The sequence below is a fragment of the Phyllostomus discolor genome, chromosome X, assembly GCF_004126475.2.
Source record: "Phyllostomus discolor isolate MPI-MPIP mPhyDis1 chromosome X, mPhyDis1.pri.v3, whole genome shotgun sequence".
NCBI classification, from domain to species: Eukaryota; Metazoa; Chordata; class Mammalia; order Chiroptera; family Phyllostomidae; genus Phyllostomus; species Phyllostomus discolor.
The window spans coordinates 93,471,272-93,480,297 of record NC_050198.1 but is presented as its reverse complement, the minus strand read 5'-3'; positions in this window follow the sequence as shown (position 1 = coordinate 93,480,297).

The window sequence follows — 9,026 nt, the reverse complement described above, 5'->3', positions numbered from 1 at the left end:
GAAAAGAATGCAGAAGGCCCACCGGCCCACCATGAGGATGAGGTTTTGGACTAAGAACAGGAGTCTAGCTGAGCTATGGACTTCTATTTCTTTTCCTGAGATGCGGTACTCCTGACTGACTCGGTTGGGCAAAAGGGGGAGGCAGGACTGTGTGTTTGTGGGTGTTTTAAAGGGACTTTGGGGTTTAACAGCGACATTCCACCATTACTATAAACCTGTATACCATGAATAAATAGTTCCTTTCCTTTCTACCAAACTGTGGTATTGAGAGCCATAGTTCCTAACACAGTGTCAGGCAAACAACCATAGTAAAAAAAGACCCCAGGGGAGGGGAGTTGTTTCTGTAAAAACCAGAACACTTGTTTTCACATGCAGAGCATATTCTTTTCTTTTTCTGTAGCCAAATTATAACCATAAAGTTGCTTAATCAGCACAGAATCTGAATGGGTGACACAATTAGATAAATTCTCAATAACAAAGGCAACCTGACATTCAAGAAGTGTATATACCAAAAATTTAATAGTGGTTTCAGTTGAATGATGGGATTATAATTTATCTTAACTGTATTCTTTATATCCTTGTGATACCTGAATTGGTTATAAGTACCTCTTTATTAGCAGGGAAAATAGCACTTTTTAAATAAACTACAAATAAAACCAGTTATTAAAAGAAAAACCTAATTGTTACTACATACAACCTAAAGTAAAGAATACCATAAGAAATATTAGGGATGCACATAAGAAAATTATGATTAGGACATAAGACTTGAATAAATGTCTCTAGAAGAGAAGAATAAATGTTGCGAACATGTTAATTCCGACCAAATGTATTTACAAATGAAATGCTATTAAAATACCCCCAAGTGCATTTTAAATCATTTTTATTGTTATTATAGTTGTCCCAATTTTTCCCTCTTTGCACCCCTCCACCCACCCCTACCCCCACAGTCAATCCCCACACTGTTGTCCATGTCCTTGGGTCATTCATACATGTTCTTTGTCTAGTCCCTTCTCCTTTCTACCATTATCTCCTCCCCTCTCCCCTCTGGTCACTTTAAGTCTGTTCCATGTTTCCATGCTTGTGGTTCTATTTTGTTTGTTTATTTTTGTTCATTAGATTCCTCTTATAAAGCAGAATTTTACAAAGTAATTCTTAAATTCAAGCTAATGATGAATTGCAGAATAGTAGCTAAGCAAATACTGAGAAAGAATAAGAAATATTACTATAAACAAGGAGGGAATAGGCCCGGGTTCAGCAACTATAGCCAATGGGTCAAATCTGGCTGGGGGCAGATTTTGCATTCATTACCTATAGTTGATTGTCCAAATGAATAATTACATCAATAATTTCAATAATGATTGTGTGGCCCACAAGGCTAAAGTATGTACTATCTGGACTTTTATAGAAAATGTTGCCCTGGCTGGTGTGGCTCAGTGAATTGAGCGATGGCCTGCGTGCAAACCAAAGGGTCGCCAGTTTGATTCCCAGTCAGGGCACCAGTAGGGGGTGGGAGAGATGCAACCACACATTGATGTTTCTCTCCCTCTTTTTCCCCCTCCCTTCCCCTGTCTCTAAAAAGAAATAAATGAAATCTTTTTAAAAAATAAAACGTTTGCCAACCATTGTAACAGACATTTCAATTATGCTGTCATGCCCATAGTTTCTTCTCTAAAGGAGTTCATGAAGGCCAAGAGAAGGCAAATGCACAAGGTACTACAATCCATGAATATAAGTAAGCAGAGTCTACAAGTAGAGAAATAAAGGTTGGAGAAACCAATTAATGGCAAAGGCATGAAGAGTGGGAAAGAGCTTTAAAAATACTGATGCCCAAAGCCACTCTAGACCAATTAAATCACAATGTGTTGCTCTGCTTATTTTTTAAATATATTTTATTGATTTTGCTATTACAGTTGTCCCATTTTCCCCCATTCACTCCCCTCCACACCCCTGCCACCCACATTACCCCCTTTAGTTCATGTCTGCGTGTCATACTTACAAGTTCTTTACCTTCCATACTTCCTATACTATTCTTACCCTCCCCCATTCTATTTTCTACCTACCATCTATGCTACTTATTTTTTGTACCTTCCCCTGTCCTCCCCCTCCCCTGTTGCTAACCCTCCATGTGGTCTGTTTCTGTTGTTCTGTTCCTGTTCTACTTGTTTGCTTACTTTTTTTTTGTTTTACATGTGGTTGTTAATAACTGAGTTTGCTGTCTTTTTACTGTACATATTTTTTATCTTCTTTTTCTTAGATAAATCCCTTTAACATTTCACATTATAAAAGCTTGGTGATGATGAACTTTAACTTGACCTTATCTGAGAAGCACTTGATCTGCCCTTCCATTCTAAATGAAACCTTTGCTGGATAGAGCAGTCTTGGATGTAGGTCCTTGCCTTTCATGACTTGGAATACTTCTTTCCAGCCCCTTCTTGCCTGCAAGGTCTCTTGAGAACTCAGCTGACAGTCTTATGGAAACTCCTTTGTAGGTGACTGTCTCCTTATCTCTTGCTGCTTCTAGGAGTCTCTCCTTCATTTTAACCTTGGCTAATGTAATTATGATGTGCCTTGGTGTGTTTCTCCTTGGGTCCAGCTTCTTTGGGACTCTCTGAACTTCCTGGACTTCCTGGACGTCTGTTTCCTTTGCCAGATTGGGGAAGTTCTCCTTTATGATTTGTTCAAATAACTTTTTCACTTGTTGCTCTTCCTCTTCCCCTTCTGGTACCCCTATGATTCGGGTGTTGGAATGTTTAAAGATGTCCTGGAGGTTCCTAAGCCTCTCCTCATTTTTTTGAATTCTTGTTTCTTCCTTCTTTTCCGGTTGGATGTTTCTTTCTTCCTTCCGGTCCACACCGTTGATTTGAGTCCCAGTTTCCTTCCCATCACTATTGAGTCCCTGATTCCCTGTACATTTTCCTTTGTTTCAGCTAGCGTAGCCTTCATTTTTTCATCTAATTTGTGACTAAATTTAACCAATTCTGTGAGCATCCTGGTTACCAGTGTTTTGAACTGTGCATCTGATAGGTTGACTATCTCTTTGTCTCTTAGTTGTATTTTTTCTGGAGTTTTGATTTGTTCTTTCATTTGGGCCTTTTTTTTGTCTTGGCGCACCTGTTACGTGTGAGGGGTGGGGCCTTATGTATTCGCCAGGGCGGGGGAACTCCTGTCGCTGTTTTGTGACACTCTATGTGGGGAAGTGGTCCGAGAGGGGACAATTGTACTTGCTCGGTTCTCTGCCAGATTTCAGTCACTTCCCTCACTAACCACAAGCAAATTGGGCCCTTCTGGTGCTCATTCCTGGGTGGGTGGGGGCTTGTATACGTTCTAGGACCCTTGGTCTCTCCAACGAACTCTCCTGTGAGGCTGAAAGTTTCTCCCGCTGCCTCCTCAACCCCCACAGGTGTTTTCAGTCAGTGGTTTGAGGCTTTATTTCTCCACACTGGGACCCTGGGTTGTGTGGTCTGTCCCACTCCCCAGTTTTGCCTGGTTTATCTGCGTATGAATGTGGGACCACCGGGTCCACCAGCTGCCGCCTTGCAGGCTGCATCCTGTTTCACAATGCACCACCTCACAGGGCCCACCAGCCACAACCTTGCACGTCCAAATCTGCCAGCTGCTGCTTTGCCGCAAGTCCTCTCCACCCCTCTTACCAGTCTGTATGAATGTTTCTTCTCTAACTACTTGGTTGTCAGACTTCCATACAGTTCGATTTTCTGTCAGTTCTGGTTGCTTTTGTTTTTAAATTGTTGTCCTTTTTTTTGGTTGTGCAAGGAGGCATAGTATGTACGTATGCCTCCATCTTGGCTGGAAGTGGTCTGATTTATATTTAAAGTTGTCACCTAGATTCTAATGTACAGCTCTAATATAGAACGACTAAGCTAGGAGGGAAGCAAATACAGAGTGGCTGAGTGATGTCAGTAGTGTAGCAACATGAGTGTTGATCCAAAAATACCTGCTGTTAGGGTGCCCAGAGCTGCTTGAATCTAGTTCCCATACTCAATATCATTCTTGTATTTAGATTCCCACTAGATCCTCATCTTCCTCTTTGTTCTACATGTATACACATAATAAAACACTATTAATGAGACAGGGTAAGTGATTCTCTTCTTCAGACCAAAAGAGCCAACTGAGTTTAGAAATTTGTATCAGATATATACTAGTATGAAATAGACCCTCAGCAGAATATGCAACATTTGGAATTGTTAGGATGTGACCATAGAGTGAAAATCACACACAATTTACTCCAGGATGAAACATTTTGTTTTGTTTTTAGAATTCCAGGTTATGTTGTGGAAAAGCTACTATTTATACAATTGCCTTTATGACTCATACATGCACCCATTTTGGGTGGAATTCTTAGGCAGCTGGTAGTGGCTATATTGTAACAACTCCAAGTAGCAAGTAATGCATGGTTTGAAAGTTGTTTTTCTTGTAATGATGTGCAAATTCTGATATAGCCATGAGGTGGTAATCCTGGAAAGCACGATTTTGTCTGTTATAGTCAGACATGGTGCTCAGTTACCATTCAACAAATATGGAATACCATGGATTAGACCATAGGTCTTCAAGTTTGAGAACCATTAAACTAAATGTGTCAGTTCAGATCCCTACTGAAAGTACATCTATTTCTTTCTAAAGATTACCACCCTTGTCCATTGTCCCAGCTGTAGCACGGCTCTTGATGACCAAGGGTTTTTTTCACATTATCTGGTATTACATCCTTTCCACTGAGCACAGTTGATGGGACCAAGCCATACATTGCCAGCAGCCTATGACATGTCTAAGCATGAAAAAGTGGGGCACAAATATAGATGAATCAGAACAATTAGGTTCTCAGTCTTTGGACTTTGAATAGAACAATGAGAACTAAGTTGTTAGCAGTAAAAGCTGAAACTAAAAGCCTCACCAAAGATAGGTTAATAGCAAAGCCAGTCATAAGGGAGAAGATGAGTGGAAACCCTAAATAAGGAAGGTGAATAGGAAGAAGAGCTGAATCAAATCAATGAAACAGAAGAAGAGGTCCACAAACTCCACTATTAAAGTCCATAGAGTTGCTACAGATGCAGTTCCATGCCACGCTATTAAGATTCTTATGAAATTCGGATGTTCCTTATTGTAGGTACTTTATGTAGGAGGTCCAGAATGAACTATCCCAAGAAGTGCCTCTCTGGTATACAGATTGTTTTTAGCTGAAGACGATTTTATCTTTAGGCTCAAGAGAAACTTCTGTGTCTCCCTTTAACTACCTAGAACTTGAATTACAGGCCTTGCCCATAAGAAGACATCAGCCATAGTCTTTTTGATGCACCTATATGGCAGGGAAAACTTCTATTTACTAAACATCTGCTCTCCTTAGCATCCTGCAATGACCCTTTGAAGATCCCAAGGCTCATAACTTCTTTCCTAGTTCGGGATGTCTCATATCTCCATTCCCCTTTCTATCTCTTAACCTCTCCTATATGATGGGTCTCCAACTCTCTCACGTATGCAGCGTTTCCATACATATGTATGCCTTAAATTTGGTTCTTTTTTCTTGATAATGTCCCATGTCTTTTGGTTATTAGAACCTCCAGTGTAGAGGAAAGTGTTCTTCCTCCACACTTACTATGTGTTTCTATATGTAAACATTTATTCCTTGAGCTAAGCCTGTGTTACCTCTTGAAACCAGAAATCCTATGTAATTTAGAAAATTGTATAGAGCTGTGCTACAAAAACAAACCTTCAATAGTTTAGACCTGGTTGTTATTCAGTGGTGGGGTAGTGAACAGATATATCGCATCACAATCTAGGCCGGAATTTTAACAGCCTATAGGAACTGTGGCAAAGTTATCATCATGGAACCACACATCCAATGAAGGTGTTTTGGTACAATTACAAAAGCAGAAAACATTAAAGTGGTCAAGGAAGGTCACAGATAGGGGGGTGCTTCTGCAATTTGCAGGTAAATTTCTAAAGTGACGTCATAATGCAAGTTCAGATTATAGCATCTGGCTGTGACTTAGTTACTTTCCAACATTTCTGCTTAACTAAGAGCTGGGAAAGTATAGATAGATGCATATTTAGAAATCCATATATGAGATGACAGGCATATGTGCTTAGTGGTCAAGATGTAGAAATGCAATACAAACACATGTGAATCAAGTGATAGCCACTCACAGTCCTATCTAAGGCAAACTGTCCCATCCATAGTTCTAGTAAAGAGGCACTCCTAGAAAGCAATGAATTTTAAAATGTGACTATCCTGTCATTCAAAGCAGAATGTACTAGCAATGGGGCACACTACACCCAAGTGTGGTGTCACTGAATGACTCAGAAAGTGACTACCCAAGCAGAGGTGAGGTAAGCCACTGAAATTCTTGCACTGAGAAATAGTTTCTGAAATCCAAAAAGAGTGAGGCCCAAAAGAGTTGAATCTTAAAGGACAGAGTTGGGAGATATATCCAAGGACATTGTAGCAATAAGCAAGTTTTAGTGAGGAGTACTGGAAAGTTTATGAGGAAGCAGAATACAAACAAAGCTAGGAGGTAAACTAAAACTTGAGTAAGCAATGAGAAAGGTAAAAAGAAGCAGAGACAAAGAGGGATTTAGATATGTGATGTATAGCAGGATGTCTACAGTTAATACTCTATTGAATATTGAAAATTTCCTAAGAGAGTAGGTTTCAGGTGCTCTCACACAAAAAAATGGTAAGTAGGTGAGACTATAACATTTGACTAATTATTTCACTATGAAGATCAAATTATCATGTTGTATAGTTAAAATACATTTTTATTTTAAAAAATGATGTTAAAGGTGGCATACTAGATGAATGACACAAAGCCTGTTTGCAAATATTTCCAGATCAGTCTTGTTCCAATCCTCAAACCATTCTCTTCAGAAAGGAAACAGAATTTTATCTTATTTTTATTTATTTAAAAATATTTATTTATTTTTAGACAGAGGGGAAGGGACAGAGAAAGAAACACTGATGTGAGAGAGAAACATCAACTGGTTGCCTCTCACACATGCCCGGACCAGGGACAGAACCCACAACCCAGGCATGTGCCATGACCAGGGATTGAACCAGACACCTTTTGCTTTGTGGACCTGCACCCAACCAACTGAGCCACACCAGTTAGGGCTATTTTCTTCATTTTTTAATTGTCTTTTTCAAATACAAAATTTTCTTTATTTGGACTCTGTGGGATCTTAGCCTACCTTAAAGGTTGGCTATACACAGCCATGGGCGATCCCAACTGTCTGGCTGGCCCAACAGAAGTCTGTTTCTTGAAAATAATAACAGAAATTGCTAACAGGATTCTAACCACAACTGAAGCTGACTAAGAATGTGAGTTTTCTAGCAAAATATAACCAAAGACACTGAAATAAGGGATAGTCTGACAGTGGCCAGAGGGGAGAGAAGAGGGAATTTCAGGGGGGAATGGGTAGGGATTACAGGAACAAATTTGGAGGACACATGGACAAAAACTAGGGGTGGGGGGTAATGGGGGGAAGGGGGGAGGGTTGGGTGGGTGGGCTGGAATGGGAGTAGGGGGGAGAAAACTGTACTTGAACAATGATTAAAATAAAAAAAAAAAAGAATGTGAGTTTTCCAGAATTGGTTAGGGTGTCACGGCAGGGAATAAGGAAGTAAGAATTTCCCAACATGTTAGAATAGAATGATAATAGTCACTAGTAGTCCATGACAAAGCTGCTAATTGGGCATTTAAAGTTGTCAAAGATGATATTGTGAGGGATCTGGCAACTGCTGCAATACAGCAACCTCAAAGTTTTTCTGTTACTGGCCAGTTAGTAAATATCTGAGGCTTTGCAGGCCATTTGGTCTCTACCACAACCACCCTATTCTGCCCCCAGTACCATAAAAGGAGCCAGAGACAATACATAAATGAATGTTTGGCTGTGTTCCAATAAAACTGAAATCTGAATCTTGTGTGATTTTCACATATCATGTACTATTATTCTCTTTTTGGTTATTGTCAACCATTAAGAAATTTAAACACTATTGTTTGTTCATAGGATCTTAAAAAAAATAACAAGCAGTGGGCCACATCTGGCCTATGGGCTATAGTTTGCTGCCCCTTCAAATAGAGAAATGGAAGACTGCATCAAAGATGGTCATACAACTTCTTTTAAATTTGAAGATGCTATGTTTAACATGTCTAAGGATATTCTGATGACTTGTGTGAATTTGCTGTTTAATGAGCTATTCTTATTCTGGTTGTTTTTTTTTTTACCATCTTAATCATTTTAAACATACAGTTCAGCAGTGTTAAATATATTCACATTGTTCAGTAGACATTCTCCAAACCTTTTTTATCTTGCAAAACTGAAGCTCTATACCCATTAAACAACTTCCTGTTTCCCCCCTCTCCCCACTCTCTGGCAACCATCAGATTTCTAAGAGATTGTGTGGGCCAAAGGAGACCTGTCTACAGAAGGGGTTTACTCCACAGGATGCCAGTTTGCTCACAGTGTTTCATAAAGTCTTGTAAAATCATTTAATCCACAGTAAGAAATACAATTACATTAGGCGGAAAATACACATACATACAAATATGTAGCTGTGACAAACATTTCACCAAATACTTACCCTTTGCCTGGTAGAGGCTAGTGTTTTCTTATTTACATTCTATATTAGTCTATTTTTCCCTAATCTATTCTAATCTATACAACTCCGTTCAAAACAGTAACCCAGTTTTAAATACTGTCCAGGCAGAGTATGAAACACCCATGTTTCATACCACATTGGAAAAAGGTAACACTACAAATATGCCAAAATTACAAAGAAGCAAAAGCTATGAGTTTATAAAAGCATTTATAAACACACTGTGTGGGCCTGTGGCATTAAAAAACATTAAGCTAACAGCTCACAATCAGGTTCCTTGTAGAAAGCTGGAAATCCTGTCAATATTGGTCTGTATTTCCATTGGGCAACTATCAGCAGGAGCCAAGGAGTAAAAAGCCTTCTCCTTTGGATGAAAGGTGCATGTTCCAGTGGACCACAATCCCAAACACTGCCTACTATA